This window comes from Oncorhynchus keta, chromosome 1 (assembly GCF_023373465.1).
Source record: "Oncorhynchus keta strain PuntledgeMale-10-30-2019 chromosome 1, Oket_V2, whole genome shotgun sequence".
Taxonomy (NCBI): domain Eukaryota; kingdom Metazoa; phylum Chordata; class Actinopteri; order Salmoniformes; family Salmonidae; genus Oncorhynchus; species Oncorhynchus keta.
In genome coordinates this window covers 51,158,991-51,174,732 of record NC_068421.1, presented here as the reverse complement: position 1 = coordinate 51,174,732, position 15,742 = coordinate 51,158,991, and the positions used below count along the sequence as shown (strand labels likewise).

General features: G+C 39.6%; 1 long non-coding RNA gene across 3 annotated transcripts; it reads left to right on the top strand.

The window, feature by feature from the left end:
- The first annotated feature begins 583 nt into the window (after positions 1-583).
- On the top strand, positions 584-11,010 carry LOC118387097 (uncharacterized). Of its 3 annotated transcripts, XR_004826344.2 has the most exons (9): positions 593-1,435; positions 2,141-2,425; positions 2,567-2,592; positions 2,785-2,839; positions 2,947-3,040; positions 5,727-5,780; positions 6,717-6,797; positions 8,779-8,852; positions 10,484-11,010. It is a non-coding gene; the product is annotated as an uncharacterized LOC118387097 (long non-coding RNA). The 3 variants fall into 3 exon arrangements; XR_004826342.2 differs by having other exon boundaries at positions 584-1,435; positions 2,785-3,040; XR_004826341.2 differs by lacking the exons at positions 2,567-2,592; positions 2,785-2,839; positions 2,947-3,040 and having other exon boundaries at positions 633-1,435.
- Positions 11,011-15,742: the final 4,732 nt, after the last annotated feature.

Genomic DNA, 15,742 nt, shown 5'->3' with positions numbered 1-15,742 from the left:
TTGTGGTCTATTTTGGGTGCTTTTCACCATTTTCAGGCCCCATTTGAGAGTGTAGTCTAGCCCAAGCTGGCTACTGACTGAGCCAGGTTGAGCATCGAGGGCTGCAACGTAATTATCAGGCCACCAGATGACATTCTTTCTCTGAAAGCTATGTGCGATTTTAAAGACTACTTTGACGAATGATGTTCAACATTCTTTTAACATTAAAATATATATTTTTATGTTGTATTAGGCTTTAAGGCTATGCATTATAACAACCTGGTATGAAACATGTTTTGAAGTGGGTGTTTCGCATTATAAAGTGACAATGCAGTTTTTCTCTATCTATTTTCTCTAACCCATTTTGCATTTTGATGTCTGTATGGCATATTTCAACTGATGCCCTATGCTGATGCATGATTCATAGATATAGCCCTATATATTCCTAGTATTATGGATTGCGTTCCATTGCAATGTAATTTACACCCAGTCACAACTATGACTCATAAGCCTATACATTGGATCAATGCAAAGCCATACATGAGAGATGAAGGTATAGCACTGTCAAATATGTCACTATCATAACACCGAGGGAGAACATAAATATTAGGCTATCGCATAGTTTACATTTTCCTGACAGCATATCATGACACGCATTGTGTACAACAATCACTCAATAAATGTTCGATCTGTCATCATTACTCCATTTGGGCCTACGCTGTAAAAAATTCATAAAAATAGGCGGCCTGTATCAACACTCTCTTAATTGTCCAAGACCACCAAACCACCTGATTTTCTTACTTTAAAAAACAGTCCATACGAGAAGAAAAAAAAAGAGATCTTGAACGCAAGTTCTCGAAACAGTCCGAGGGCTGTTCTTGAAAGCGCATTCTCTGCTGCGCTTAGGCAGTCACAAGACTTGGACATCCATGAACAAAAACAAAGACACTACAATTATCCGACATAGGTCAGGGTCAAGCCCATATGCCACTAAAAAACTCTGCATTTGAACAGGTCTTGCAATTTTGGAAACTTATTTCACCCGCCGTTGCGCGCTTCGGATGATATTTTCCCCAATGGAAATCTCAGCATTAATCCTTCCCATCCAAACTTGACATTGCAACATTGTTTTTCCTTAGCAGGAATGAGAAGTGAAGTGGTGTTCTTAGCCCACTTTCAGTGATGGGTTTGGACGTAAAGGAGGGGCGCATGCCAAAGGTAGCGACCACCATGGAATAAATTAAACCAAAGATATCAACAGTTGCCTACCACCCACTCGAAATCGATTGTATTAGAAGCTCGCTGAACGTATAAAACGGGACGTATGATTTCAAGACCGGCTGCAGACAACGGAATCTTCGCTCAATAAGCTACACAACCGACAACGCCTAGAGAGATTTGATACAGACAACTCGTGTCCACTTTTCAGGACATAAGGATCATTTAATAACTTAAAGTAAGTTTGACTTTGTTATCCAAGTAAATGTGAGATTGATTTCTATGTCCATGTTATTAATTTGCTTTGTATAAGTAGACTACTGTCATCATCACTTGACAGTTACTATTCATCAAAGGGCAATGGAATTACGCAGAGACTCAGATTTTTCACTTTAAAATGTATGCCAAGAGAGTTGTATGGTATGCTAAACTTTGAAATGAATGTTTTTTGTTTGGTATACATTTAAAAGTGAACAATCTTGAGTTTTAGCATAATTCCATTGTCATGGAATTGCCCCAAAGCAAATGTTCTCACACCTGTTTGAATTGAAGACACCACACCTTGTTTTATTATATTAGATCAATATATCAGCATTACTGTGGCTTTGTATAGTAGTATGACAAACACCATGTTGAGGAATTTGCAATTGTTTTGCTGGCTACATTTTTATTCCCTCTAAATGGGATTATTCGAAGTAACAAAATATCTTACTCGTAGTTGCATTTATTACCCTAATGTCATTCAGAGTATGTGTTCACTTGTATGCTTCATTTAATAGACTACTTCTCACTGTTTCCACCACTATTAATGTTTTGCCCATCCTTTTGGGGGTAATAGAAGTATGCAGTCACTTTGCACTTTTACTCACACCTTGTGATTGGACACCATTTGTTTCTTTCCAGCACTGTATCTAACTTGATTTGTGTTTGCTCGTTTACCCAGTCAGAAAAGCCATGCAGGCAGAAAGGAAATGGCACATACTTTTGAGTATAATCCTTATGCTGATCACCTCGAGCCAGTGCATGGACAGCAAGGAAGTGAAGCAGAAAGGGAGAAGGACCCTGCTGGACCTTATTTTACAGGTTATCGGGGACAGCCAATCAGGGGACAAGCCTTCAGTCTCCAGGCGCTATAACAGTGGCCTCTTCCCTACAGCCCAAGAGATGAGGTTCTCCTCTCGAGAAAAGCCTTTATATGTTCCTAGGCTGGATAACAGTAGACCCATAGGTAAGCTGATAAGATTTATTTTTAGGCCATGATGAAACTGTAATCCCTATTTCACTGGGGTGTGACAGCTGCCTCTGGTCTGTATCAATATGTCTGCTACTGTTGCCTTTTGTTCATGATTACTTGTCCTTTTCCATGTAGGAAATGGCACACTATGATTTGAAGAGGTGAGAGCTGTCAATAAATTATGATTATTTTACAAACAAACAGTTTTTACAAACGCAATCGATGCTAGTATGCTTCACTATTTGGGGGTGTGACAATATCAGCAATTGATTCAACAGGCTCTACATTACAATTCATTATCTGTATTTCTGTCTCTGATGTGATAGTCTATGAATTGTGAATCTATATTGCAGTTCCCTATTGGCACCCTGAAAGAGCCACAATCCATCCTCTCACTTGGCTAGTGAGGTATCGTATCACCGCATCATAACAAAAGATTATCAATGGCATCACCAACCAAGTTGCCCAGGGGCGGAGGCTCATTAGCATACTAAACTTGTGAATGATTCATTCAGTTCAGGACACATTGCGGAATCTCAAACCACGAATGATCCGCCTCCTCCAGCTTCTTGGACAGCCAGTGGTGAACGTCACAGGGATGCATCACAGGTGACGTGAGACCAGGACACTCACGTGGCACACAGTTTAGTCAGCTGTGATCACACAGCCATTTTCACCACATTCACTGACTTCATTTCACGTGTAAAATGGAAAGACTATGTTAATGTGAAAGCCTTTTTTTGCTCAAGTGGAACAATAGAATCCATGTGATTTGTGTTGGGCTTTTGGAATGTGGTCAGAAGTACTGAACGGGAAGTCTTTCATACATTTCGAGCCAATTTATTCAATTTGTCATTCTGTGCCTGGTAGAAGCATTACTCATTGCCTTTGAAAGAAATGTGCACGGCTTTGATATATCTTTGAAGTCATTGTGAGAGGAAGGGTGGTGTTACAGTGCCTTTTAAGACGTTACAAAATAGCATATGCTAACTGAAACTGAGCCATACGAGTAATTCCTTAATACTAATCTGTGCAATTGGGTGAGCAATGCTACACATTTCCCTCAGACTGTCTGTTACCATAATATTCCGGTCAAATATCGCGTCGAGGTTTAGTCAGAGGCTTTATTGGGACATCCCCGCCCAATGTTGTCAAAGCAGTGTCACAGACCAACTGTGTAACAGGCAAGAGAACTACACAGGCTGCTGGCCAGACAGAGAGTACCTTGTGAGGAAGTCAAAAGGCTGCACATTAGCAAGTGGTGCGTGCGCCATTCCTTAAGACCCACAGTCACACTAGATTGTCCATGTTTTACACGCAAGGAAGGAAAGGGAAATACCTCCTGCACACAGTTTCCATTCTCTTTGCCAAGGTGCACTAGCTATCTCTCTTTCCTGACCATCAGGTAATCCAGACATCTTCAGCATCTCCAAGGCAATATTACTTAGGCAATAAGTTTGATGTCCTACCGGTTAGTGTTAGCATTTACCGGCCATTTGAACACTTACACAACTCACATCTGATCTGGATTGGAGCCAGGTTAAGTTTTCAGGACCCTTATTCCCCTTACGTAAAGACCCATAGCCTGTTCATCTTTTTATATTGGAGTGATGAGTCGTTGTTTTCCATAGTGCCCAGTGGTATGTCGGGACTTCAAACGCATTGCCTAAGCTTACTGTAGTGGTTCGTAATTGAACCGATCATCTTCTGTGATTTCTGCATCAGAGAGTACTGTTCATTCCTCCGTCCAGTCTGGTAAAATTAGCACAGCAACTAGCTGCACGGAATTATTCTTATGACATTGATAAGCATTAGAACTGCCGGGCTATAATCTCCTTGCACTGTTAGCCTGAATGCGTCTGACACCTGTGTGCTTTGCATGTTTGGAGAGAGGATGGGCTTGGCTGAGCTACAGAATGTGTGCAATGAGCCTCCAAGCCTGTTGGCTTGTCTTCAGTTGTGAGGAAATCGGTGTAACAGAATGACGCTGAGGCTCCAATTTTCACTCTAAAATGTATGCCAAATAAAAACCATTGCTTGCAAAGTTAAACAAACCATCTATGCACAAGGACTGCTTCTAACCATTTCCACTGAACATTTTACAAAAACACATTTATTCAAAGAAAAGTACAGATGTAAAGCATTGCACAGTGGAATTCAGTATAGCAGAGTAGAGAATTGTTCATTTCAGTACAGTAAAGAACAGAAGGGGACAACAGAGGTCAGTACAGGACAATACAGTAAATTACACTGCACTCTACTATAGTGTCCTCTACTGTACTGTGCTGTACTAAACTCTACTGTACAGTGCCGCATTGTACTGACCTATACTCTACTTTTCTTTACTGTTCTGTGCTCTACTGTATTGTACTGAGACAGGTTAAAGAAGGATTTCTACGACCTTGAGACAATTGAGACATGGATTGTGTGTCTGTGCCATTCAGAGGGTGAATGGGCAAGATAAAAGTGCCTTTGAACGGGGTATGGTAGTAGGTGCCAGGCGCACTGGTTTGTATCAAGAACTGCACTGTTGCTGGGTTTTTCACGCTCAACAGTTTCCTGTGTGTCTCAACGATGGTCCACTACCCAAAGGACATCCAGCCAATTTGACACATTGGAGCATTGGAGTCAACATGGGCCAGCATCCCTGTGGAATGCTTTTGACACCTTGTATAGTCCATGCCCAGACGAATTAAGGCTGTTCTCAGGGCAACTCAATATTAGGAAGGTGTTCCTAATGTTTGGAATACTCAGTGTAAATAAAAAATCTAATCAAAATACTTAAGAACTCATAGTTGTTTTATTCCATCAGCTCTCATCCAAGCTAGAACATGTATAGGCCTATTACTTCATAATATAAGCACAGGTGTGATGGGTCTTTGATGGTATTTTACATGGCCTTACTTTAAATGTTGTAATATTTAAACATTTACCTATTACTAAAAGGTTATCTTAAAGCTGAAATCCATATAGGGGGAAACAGCACCACTATTCCCCCCTCTGTGCCATTTTATTTTTGTTTTAGTTTTGTTGATGAAATGGAAGACAGGAGTGTCCGGCAGTGTGGTAAAAAAAAACTCATCATCATGTGGTCGGTGACACTTTGCTTCTTGAAAGTCCAATATCTTTACTGCTGACATGCAAAACATGTTGGGACTGTATCAACAGTGGGACTGACGGAGAAAAGAAGAAAACAAATACATCAAACTTGTGTCTGAGTGGATTCTCCTTTTAATGCTAAGAGGTTTCACAGATGGGTTACTTTTATTTTCTTCTTCTTCTTCTTTTTTTGTAGATATTGTCCCAAGAGATGTAAACCTGAAAGACAAGTTCATAAAGCATTTCACAGGTAAGAAAACTGATATAAAAAAAAATGTTCTGTCAACATTCAATTTTGACCATTTGTTTCTGGATCAATCTCACCTTACATCTGTGGCCATATGTTTCAAGCCTCTTCGAGTAGGAGTCTAGGATCAGGTCCCCTCTGTCCATGTACTGTCATTGGGATCTAAGAGGCCAAACTGATCCTAAATCGGCACTTCTACTCTGAGAGCCTTGATACATACAGCCCTGCACACATTAGATCAGCTCCAAATATTATAAATCCATGTAAAGCTATTTAGTTTGGCAGGGGAAGACTCTCGGCTCTGTGAGCTGAATCCACATTACCCCTCATTTCTGAGTCCTACCTCCTTAATGCCTAATCAAGAAGCTTTCCAAAGTCCAATCATGGTGTCAGAGACCCTAATTCAATGTTATCCCTAGAACTATGTTATTGCCCGGGATGGGCCTCACAGATTTGCTGGAGAAGGTTGCCATTAAATTCATTTCTGATGGCCATAGGGGAGAGAAGTGAGCACATTACTCCGACAGAAACAGCCAGGGTAAAGTTGAAGGCAACGTAATGTTAAGCGGATTATTTGTCGCAGGACCTCAAAACAGACTTCAGGAATTGGTGTGAAAATCTGTTACCCAGAGGCTCGCTAAAGGCCCAGAAGTACTTAGGAGTGATCATTAAGTCTATTGTCTGAGTCCTTTTAAGATGTCAGTGTCGTTTGTAATTAGCATAGTTGGAGCTCTGCCTTGGTGAAAAAAGGATATCTTGACTGCTAGATAATGCTTTGCATGCTTGTCCAAAAATATTGTTTTTCTTTTGATGATGTTGCTAATAGAAAATGAACTTCAGTTCTGTTAATTAAATTTTAAAAAAAAAATGAGGAAATGAAATGGAACACATTCATTTTTTTTTGTTTGTTCCCTGATAAGAACCTTTCTTTTTAAGCAGGACCAGTCAAGTTCTCATCGGAATGTAGAACACATTTTCATCGACTCTATCACAACACAAGGGATTGTTCAAAACCAGCATGTATGTATTCATTTTTAACGTTGGGTTTCTGATAGTCGTATATACCATGTTTCTGGCTGCCTTACGACACTTTATTGTAGCCTGGTCCCAGATCTGTTTGAGCTAGAACCCAAATACTCATTATGACTGAATTGAATGCCTAGGTGACATAACATGGTGTCTAACGTTAGCCAAACTCTCTTCGATGACCTCACATTCACCGTTTTTTACACAAACTGAACAATAGATTCACTTGTCTTTGAACAGAAGCAATAAGTGGACACTTGAATCAAAGCCTATAACATGTCAGTGTTCCACAGCATGTGCCATTATATAAATATCAATTTAGCGGATCTACTGAACAATCATGTTGTCATTGTAGTTTTCTTGGAAAAGGGACAGATGACATCAGACAGTAAGTAGCGAATGGCCTTAGATAGTATGTTCCCAGATTGTATGTTAGTTTCTCAGATGGCTGCCTGAACTGAACTATCTGAGCAGCAGCCCTGCCACCATTGTGGACCAGTGAGTTAGAGTATTGAGTTTTGCTCTCTTCATTTTTGTTTTTGTCAATAAAGCAAACCACAACAGCCTCGTAGACTACTGAAACTCAGTTTAGTGAAACACTGGTCGTACGTTACAGTGTGTTGGCTTTGCTCACCAACAACCCCTTTCCTATTGAAAAAAAGACAAATGTATCATGGAAGGCCCTCTCTCTTTAGCCTCCCTATTCCCCTGGTCTCCAGGGTGGTGCTTAGGCCAGGGAGGGAGAAATTGTGAAATACTCTCTCTTGGATGATTTTAAAACGTTGACTGGCTAGACTTGAATGTCCTTCTGATTTTTAAAATGGCATGTTTTTGTTGTTGCATATATTAGGAACAGCTGTAAAAACATATTATATTCAAATGAAGATAAAACAGTATTGTCGCATAGGCTGGTCTAGTGGTTAATGCTACCACCTCTGGCACACATGTCGACTGTGTATGCTGGGATTCAAATCCCAACCCCCACCGCAACGCTGGCGCACACTTCTACTCTTTGAACTCCAGGCGGTGCTATGGTCAAATGACATGGAAATATAGCTCTTTGGCCACCAGTGGTGGGTTTGGCATTGAAAAAAGGAAGCATATGCAGAAAAGTACCTCATACCTATGGTAAAAAAAAGTAGTGGTGCATCTTTGATGATATGGGGCTATTTTGCTTCCACTGGTCCTGTGCCCCTTTTTAAATTCAAGGGCATTATGAACTTTACCAAGTGCCAGGACATTTTAGCCAACAACCTGGTTGCCTCTGCCAGGAGGGTGACACCTGTCCGCAAGTGGATCTTCTAGCAAGCCAGTAACCGCAATCACTTATCAAAATCCACAAAGAAATGGTTCATCGACAACTAAATCCACATTTTGCAATGGCCATCTCAGTAGACCCAGGTTTGATTCCAGGATGTATCACAACCGGCCATGATTGGGAGTCCCATAGGGCGGCGCACAATTGGCCCAGCGTCGTTAGGGTTTGGCCGGGGTAGGCCGTCATTGTAAATAACAATTTTGTTCTTCACTGACTTGCCTAGTTAAATAAAGGTGAAATAAAATGAATTAATTAAAGTCTCTGGATTTGAAACCCATTGAAAACTTGTGGTTTGAATCGAGGAGGGCAGTCCATACGTGCAGACGAAGGACATCAAGGATCTTGAAAGATTCTGTATGGAGGAATGGTCTAAGATCACCTCCCAATGTCTTCTCCAATCTCTTTTTTTTTAAGGTTCAGTGTCGTTATCCTTGCAAGGATAGAGTGCTGGAGTACTGAAAACGGGTGGCAATAATTTTGAGCCCCTTTTGGGGATTTTTTAAATTGAATTGTAAAAAATAAAAATATTTCTCTGAGTAATTGTATTAGTATAAAATAATAGAATTTCCCCATTTCTTTGAGCATACAATATAGCTCAGTATTTGTATTATTTTTTATTTTTTTAAGTGATTAACTGTTTTCTTTATCATTTTACAGACTACAAAAGATGTGCAAGATTGCTAACACGGCTAGCAATGAGTCCACTCTGCACACAATTGTAGACATTGCATGTGAGTATACTTTCTTTTTAGGCGTTAAACTGTCACAGGGGTTAGATTTGTATATTTAGGCTTTATGTTGATTAGTACACTTGGTCGAGCATTGTATGACAAGTAAAGATACATATAAATGATTGACATTATCTTATTTATATTATGAATATTTAACTGTAAAGATTGACAAGGAGCAATCCGGTAATATTTTCCTCGTAACTAAAAAGGGTTCCAAACGGGTTCTGTAGCTGTCCACTTAGAAGAAGAACCCTTTTTGGTTCTAGATACACACACACAACAAAAAGGTGCTATGTATTGAAACGACATGTGTAGTGTGGATGGAGATTCACATGCTGTACAGCTCCACCAGAGTATAGCTATTATTTGTGATACTAATCACAGGAAGAGAGAGAGCTATGTTGTTGCTGTGTCAACATTATTCTAATTTGTGTCTGTAACATCTGCAAGTGATCTGTAAGGCTTGAAAAAAAAAACTCATGTTCACATAATCAGATCCATGTGTTGCCGGAGTTTCTGTCCGACGTTCATATATTCTTAAAGATAATGCTATTGGACCCTTTTGTCATTCCCACGGTATTCCATCGAAGAAGAGGTCCTAATGTAATATACGTTCGGCAAAAGACATTTATGCTTCATTATTTATAGTCTGGCTTATTCTTTTGGAAAACTCAAAAAAGATGAGAGCAAGTATTTGTTGAGCTGAAATCATTTTACGTTGAAGGTCATGACAAAGTTACATGTGAGCGATTAAGTTAAGGCCCGCGTATGTACAATGAGCATTGTCCTAGATTAAAAAATGTTCAACCGTAAAAAGAGGATCATTTTGAAACGCGACCAAGTGTCTTAACAAGCTGTCAGTCACACAATGTAAGCTACTCACCACTTGGTCAGACAATGAAAAAGGAAGGACCTGGTTGTCTTGGTCCAGCTAATATGCTAGATCGTCATTGTGGTTAAGTTGATAACCCTTTGTTACACTTGTCTATTGCCTCCACCTGACGAGGCTGACGACAGCAGGGATGAGGATATCTGTGGCTTACATTTGTGGTCAGGCTCACTTAGAACTGACTCCATGTCAGTTGATGGAATCTAACGGCCTTTAAATGGTCTAACATGAATGAAGCACCCATTACAAGCACCACTTTAGTTGGAGTGTCATTGGAATTCATTTGATTGGAAAATTGAGGGGGCTGGCACATTAGCAGTTTTTCCCTCTCTCCAGTCATTCAGAGAATGTGTTCTAGTCAGAACCATAATGAGAGGCCTACTGCCACTGGGGTGTCATGAGGGACTTATTAGGTGAATCATCGATTGATTCATCCAGCTCTTTAGGAAATAAGTCATGAAGTGCTCTTTAACATTTAGTCCCTAATAAGGAAATACGGAAGGGCAGCTCAATCTCTTCATATTCTACCTCATTAAAAAAAAAACGATTATATATATATATATATATATATATTCATAGGACCATAGGATCATAGGACCAGAATGTCACAGGACACGGATTGTGTCTTTCTGCTAGACGGGAGATCCGGTTGCCTATTTTATAAACTGAGAATGTAAAGAATTTAAAATTACATTCGAAAAATATGTAAATGTTTGTAATTTGATTTTGCTGTGTGTTTCAGGTTCAAAATATTGAGAGGGGTCTATGTTTTGCCAAGGAAGTGCCTTCAATTTGCAGCAGTCACATTAAGAACATAGTATTGTAATTGTTTATAGTATTTTTTATTTTTGTTGTTGAAACTGTATGTATATGAAAATGTTGACAGATTTTATTGGTTTTCTGAAATAGATTAGCATTTTATTTTCATGTATCATGTCTTTTTAAGGAAACCTTAATTTAAGATTGAATACACCTATTTATTGAAATGTATATAATTATTCACAATAATTCTGAAATATTCAATTATTTTTCTTAAAGTTCTCATCTGATGAAGTGTGTGAATTCATCTCACTAAATATTATTTGCTTTGTCAATATTACATCTTTGAGACGGTCCCACCATGGTCGTTTCTATATGTCTTTCACTGTCATTGTCTACATTGCATTTAATTTGGCACTTGAACGATTTCACACAATGAAAACATATTGAATGATGATGATGGTAATAATGCACTGCAGTACTGAACAATAAAAAAAATATTCAAGCACAGCATATTTGCAATTATTATAGAAGAGCATGTTGAGGGAACCATTTCCGAGGTGTCGGCTGTTAGGACACTCAATAAGGAAGCTGCAAGCAGGGCTGTATCCCAAATGGCATCCTATTCCCTATAGTCTACTACTTTTGACCAGAACCCCATGGGCCCTGGTCAAAAGTAGTGCACGACAAAGGAAAATGTCTACCAATAGGATGATGCACCATAATCCAAACATCAGCATGTGACACACACACAACTATATTTCACTCAAGAGTATGCTGTTGGGAAGACCATGAGGATTGAGAAAAGCAATCGTTCAGAGGGTTATTCCAATTCCGTCTGCATCTCATAACCCCTACAATTTCGGAAAAACAACACAAGTTTTAGGGAAAAGAGTGCATGCAAAATCCTTTCCTCAATGTCCTAGCAAAGCCTATATTGAATTTCCCAATCTGTAGCTGACTTGGTTTCAAAATCGCTGGCAAACTAAGTTTGTCCCTTGAGAACCCAAACGCATTCCAATCTTGGACTGTTGGACAACAGAAAGTGAAGCAATTCAAACTCGACAAAACCAAATGGACTGGAAAAGAGTCTCCTTTTTGATCCTGTTCTGTTTCAAATTGTAGGGTTCTTGACAGAATTGTTTACTTGGTCTTTGGGCAGGGATGCATCTGACCTTTATTTGAGCGTGCCTTTCACATTGACCTGCATGCACCTGGTATTAAACCTCCAGTGATATGTCTGGCAGTTACAATAACTTGACAAGTGAGATCGGTGAACAATAACAAAAAAACGTTATGTTATTATGGCTCAGGAATCCATAAGTTCAGTTATCGGTAGAAAGATGGAACACCCCTCCCTTTTGGTGCATTGTGGACAATGACATGATCGCTGGTATAACATGCTCTTGCAGTTGCCTGCTCAGACATCACAAGAACATTAGAAAGAACATTAGTGTTTATTTTCTGGTGTTATCCAGGATGTGGCCTCTGTAAAGGTCCTAAATGTTGGTATTGTCATTTAGGACTCTTGCACAAGAATGACAAAACAACAACAAATGAAAGGAATAGCTAGAGACTTTAGCAATTGAAGAAAAAAGAAGCTGAGACTTGTTGTCATTGGAATTTTGAATATAAATACATCTAGACATTAAAGGGACATTGCACCCCAAAACCAAATTTGTCTGGTATTGCCGAGAAATTAAAACATATTTATAGCATCTATAACAGGAATGTCCTTACAAAATAAACAGTATGATAACTTGTTTATATATTCCTATTGCTATCTTCTCCTATCGTCTCGTTCAGACACGCCTGGGGAATATTTGATCGTCCATTGTTTTTATTAACGCTACAGCATACAATTACATTCTAGATGATTCTGTACTTCCAACTTTGTGGCAACAGTTTGAGGAAGTCCTTTTCCTGTTTCAGCATGACAATATCCCCATGCACAAAGCAAGGTCCATACAGAAATTGTTTGTCGAGATCGGTTGGAAGAACTTGACTGGCCTGCATAGAGCCCTGACCTCAACCTCATCGAACACCTTTGGAATGAATTGGATCGCTGACTAAGAGCTAGGCCTAATCGCCAAACATCAGTGCTCGAACTCACTATTGCTCGTGGCTGAATGGAAGCAAGTCCCCGCAGCAATGTTTCAACATCTAGTGGAAAGCCTTCCCATACGAGTGGAGGCTGTGATAGCAGAAAAGGGGGGACCAACTCCATATTAATGCCCATGATTTTGGAATGAGATGTTCTACTAGCAGGTGTCCACATACTTTTGGTCATGTAGTGTATTAAAAGCTATCTATGAAAAGCTGAGAACGAACACGCACATGTAACATGTTCGGCTCTATGATGCACACAAGCTACACAAGTCATTAGAAGGTAAAGGGTTCTTCTACATAAAGATCATAGGAAATCCCAAGACATAGTGTCTATTGTACTGTAATAAGCTCACATAGTTGCTGTCACAAACTCCAAATTCCACACAATTGGATTTTCATTTCTCAGTGAGCAAATAATTTCTCAACTTACAGGATTCATACTTAATTTGTTTGCTCTGGCCGACCTTATTTTGTTATTAACATTTGTCAATAAAACACATGAATGCAACTGTTTATGTCAAATCGTTTTGTGTTCTACTTGTAGCCCTGATTGTCCTGAAAATAAAATGGTGAAATACTTAATTGTGAGGCTAAATATAAGGGCTAGACATGCAGATAAATGGAAGTCAGATACATGAAAAGCCATTTTTGCTGGAATCTTGGGGCCGATAGGATTAAACAAACATTTACTTGGCCAAAGATTACAACACCACAGTTCTCACGCCAGCATGTCTCTATAGACTGTTTATAATGTTTCGGAACATCAGCTGGAGCATCTTAACCAAGACTAATCACTAGGCCCTCTTATGAGAAATCTCCCCTTTTTTCACTATTAGATAAAGAGATATCAAACCTCTCCATCAATGACAGACGTGAAAAGAAGCCATTCTTTTCACGTCTGTCATTCATAGTTTCACAACAATGAATGTGTTATACATCATCATGTGATATAGCTCATGTTTCCTGACTGCATTTACACCCCACTTTGAAAGCTGGCCTCCACTTCTACAGCTTTGAAAGTGGAGAACAATGCGACCACTGCAACTTAGATCTGAATGTAGCAATACTTTTAGGACCACATTTCATACAGACACATTTCCTGTTCTCCAGAAGCGTGGATCGTACAATATTTACAAGTTCATATAAAATGGATGTCATTTTCATTGGTCCTGAGGGCTCATAAGCCAACGTCATACCACTGCCTTTTCACAAATCACACCACCATCACGAAACACACCGTCAATACACGCTCTTTGGAAAGAAGGAGACAAAAAACAAACTACGGAAATTGTGCTTCCACACGGTTTATCATCAGAGCTCTTTATATATATATATTTTAATCATAAATGGCACTATCGATCATAATGATCTTTATATGGCTCCTCATCACTGTACCATGATTACCCGGGACAATTAACACAGCAGTGGTCTGGTGTTTTTTCCAACACTATAAAAGGATTAGGGTGCTATAAATAAGGGGTCCGTCCTCACGGGGGTAAGGTGGGGGATCCCTTTCTCAGCGGGTGGGTGGGCAGAGACACTGGATCCTTATATGAGGAGGATATCACATCTGGAGACAAACCGTGCAGATTAAGGAAAGAGACAGAATATGCACTGGGGACGGAGTGTGGGAGGGCCCTAACACAATTACACACAACCCTACTGAATGCCCCAGCGCCTCTTCTAAGAGGCACTGAGATAAATAGAGCCAAAGCCAGGTCATTTCCCATACATCTGAAGAGCCAGAAGCAGCAGTCAGCTGAGAGACAGTGGCGGCATCCCAAATGATGCCCTATTCCCTACATGGAGCACTACTTTTGACCAGAGCCCTTATGGGCAGTGGTCAAAAGTAATGCACTATATAAGGAATAGGATGCCATTTGGGACACAGGCACAGACACAAGGCCCAATAGGTTTATGATGCTGCCTCAAAGTCTTTCTGATTCTATTTGTGATGGCTTTTTCCATTCAATTGGTCTGTATAGTACCCCAGTAATGGTATGGTCAGTAATGATATAGAATAGTAAAAACGCACTTTATTAGTCCCCGCGAAGACAGAGATAATTTTAAAATTCTGATAAAGTCCTCTTCCTCTGGGTTGCCATTTTCATAGAATAGACATAGTAAATGTAAATCCGGGACATTCAAATTAGTATGATATGCTACGGTTGGTATGGTTACATAAGACAGAAGGTTACTTAAGGCAAAAAGTAAAGTAGCGTGGTTGGTCAGGGTGGATGGGTTGTCGTATAACACAAACGTCTAGCAACCCAAAGGTTGCTTGTTCAAATCTCATTAGGGACAACGTTAGCTAATTAGCAACATTTGCAATTACTTACAACTTTTAGCTACTTTATATCTACTTGGCATGTTAGCTAACCCTTCACCTAACCCTTTAACCTAACTGCTAACCCTAAACTTAACCCTAACCCCCAACTTAACATCAGCAACCTAGCTAACGTTAGCATTAGCCCACTAGCTAATGTTAGCCACATTGGAAATTCATAACACATTGTATGAATTGCAAATTCGTAACATTTCATACAAATTGTAATTCGTAAAATATCATACGAAATTGATGATGGACAATTGGGGTGTCACGGATTTACATTTTTACTATGTTAAGTCTACCCCTGAGTCCAGGTTGCATTTTCTGTATCAAACCTATGGCAATTGTGATACAGAATGGAGAAACTGACACACCATATATTCTGTAAGAGATTTTGAATAACTCAAAACATGGCTCCATGTGACGTGCATTAGAAACCGTGCCAAAATGTTTTTTTTTGCATCAAAAGTAAACACTTTAATCCAATTAAATCATCCTTGTGTAAGCAAACTACCTTTATTTATAGCTAATGCTATAATTATGTAGATGGCTGCATGACATTCTCTTACTGAGGTGCCCACACACGTTTCTGTAATAGAGGGCTCTCGATTCATTTTGTGTGGCCTTATGATTAATTCATGGCTCTCGTATCTCGTTTTGTGAATGCACACATCCCTACATGACGATGACTAATACGTCAAGCATTATCAGTAGAACCTACATCAAATTCCTTGAGAAAGATTTGTAAAACTTGGTTCCTCACAGTATGTCTTTGTTTCTTTCTAAAGGAGAGTCGAATACCTG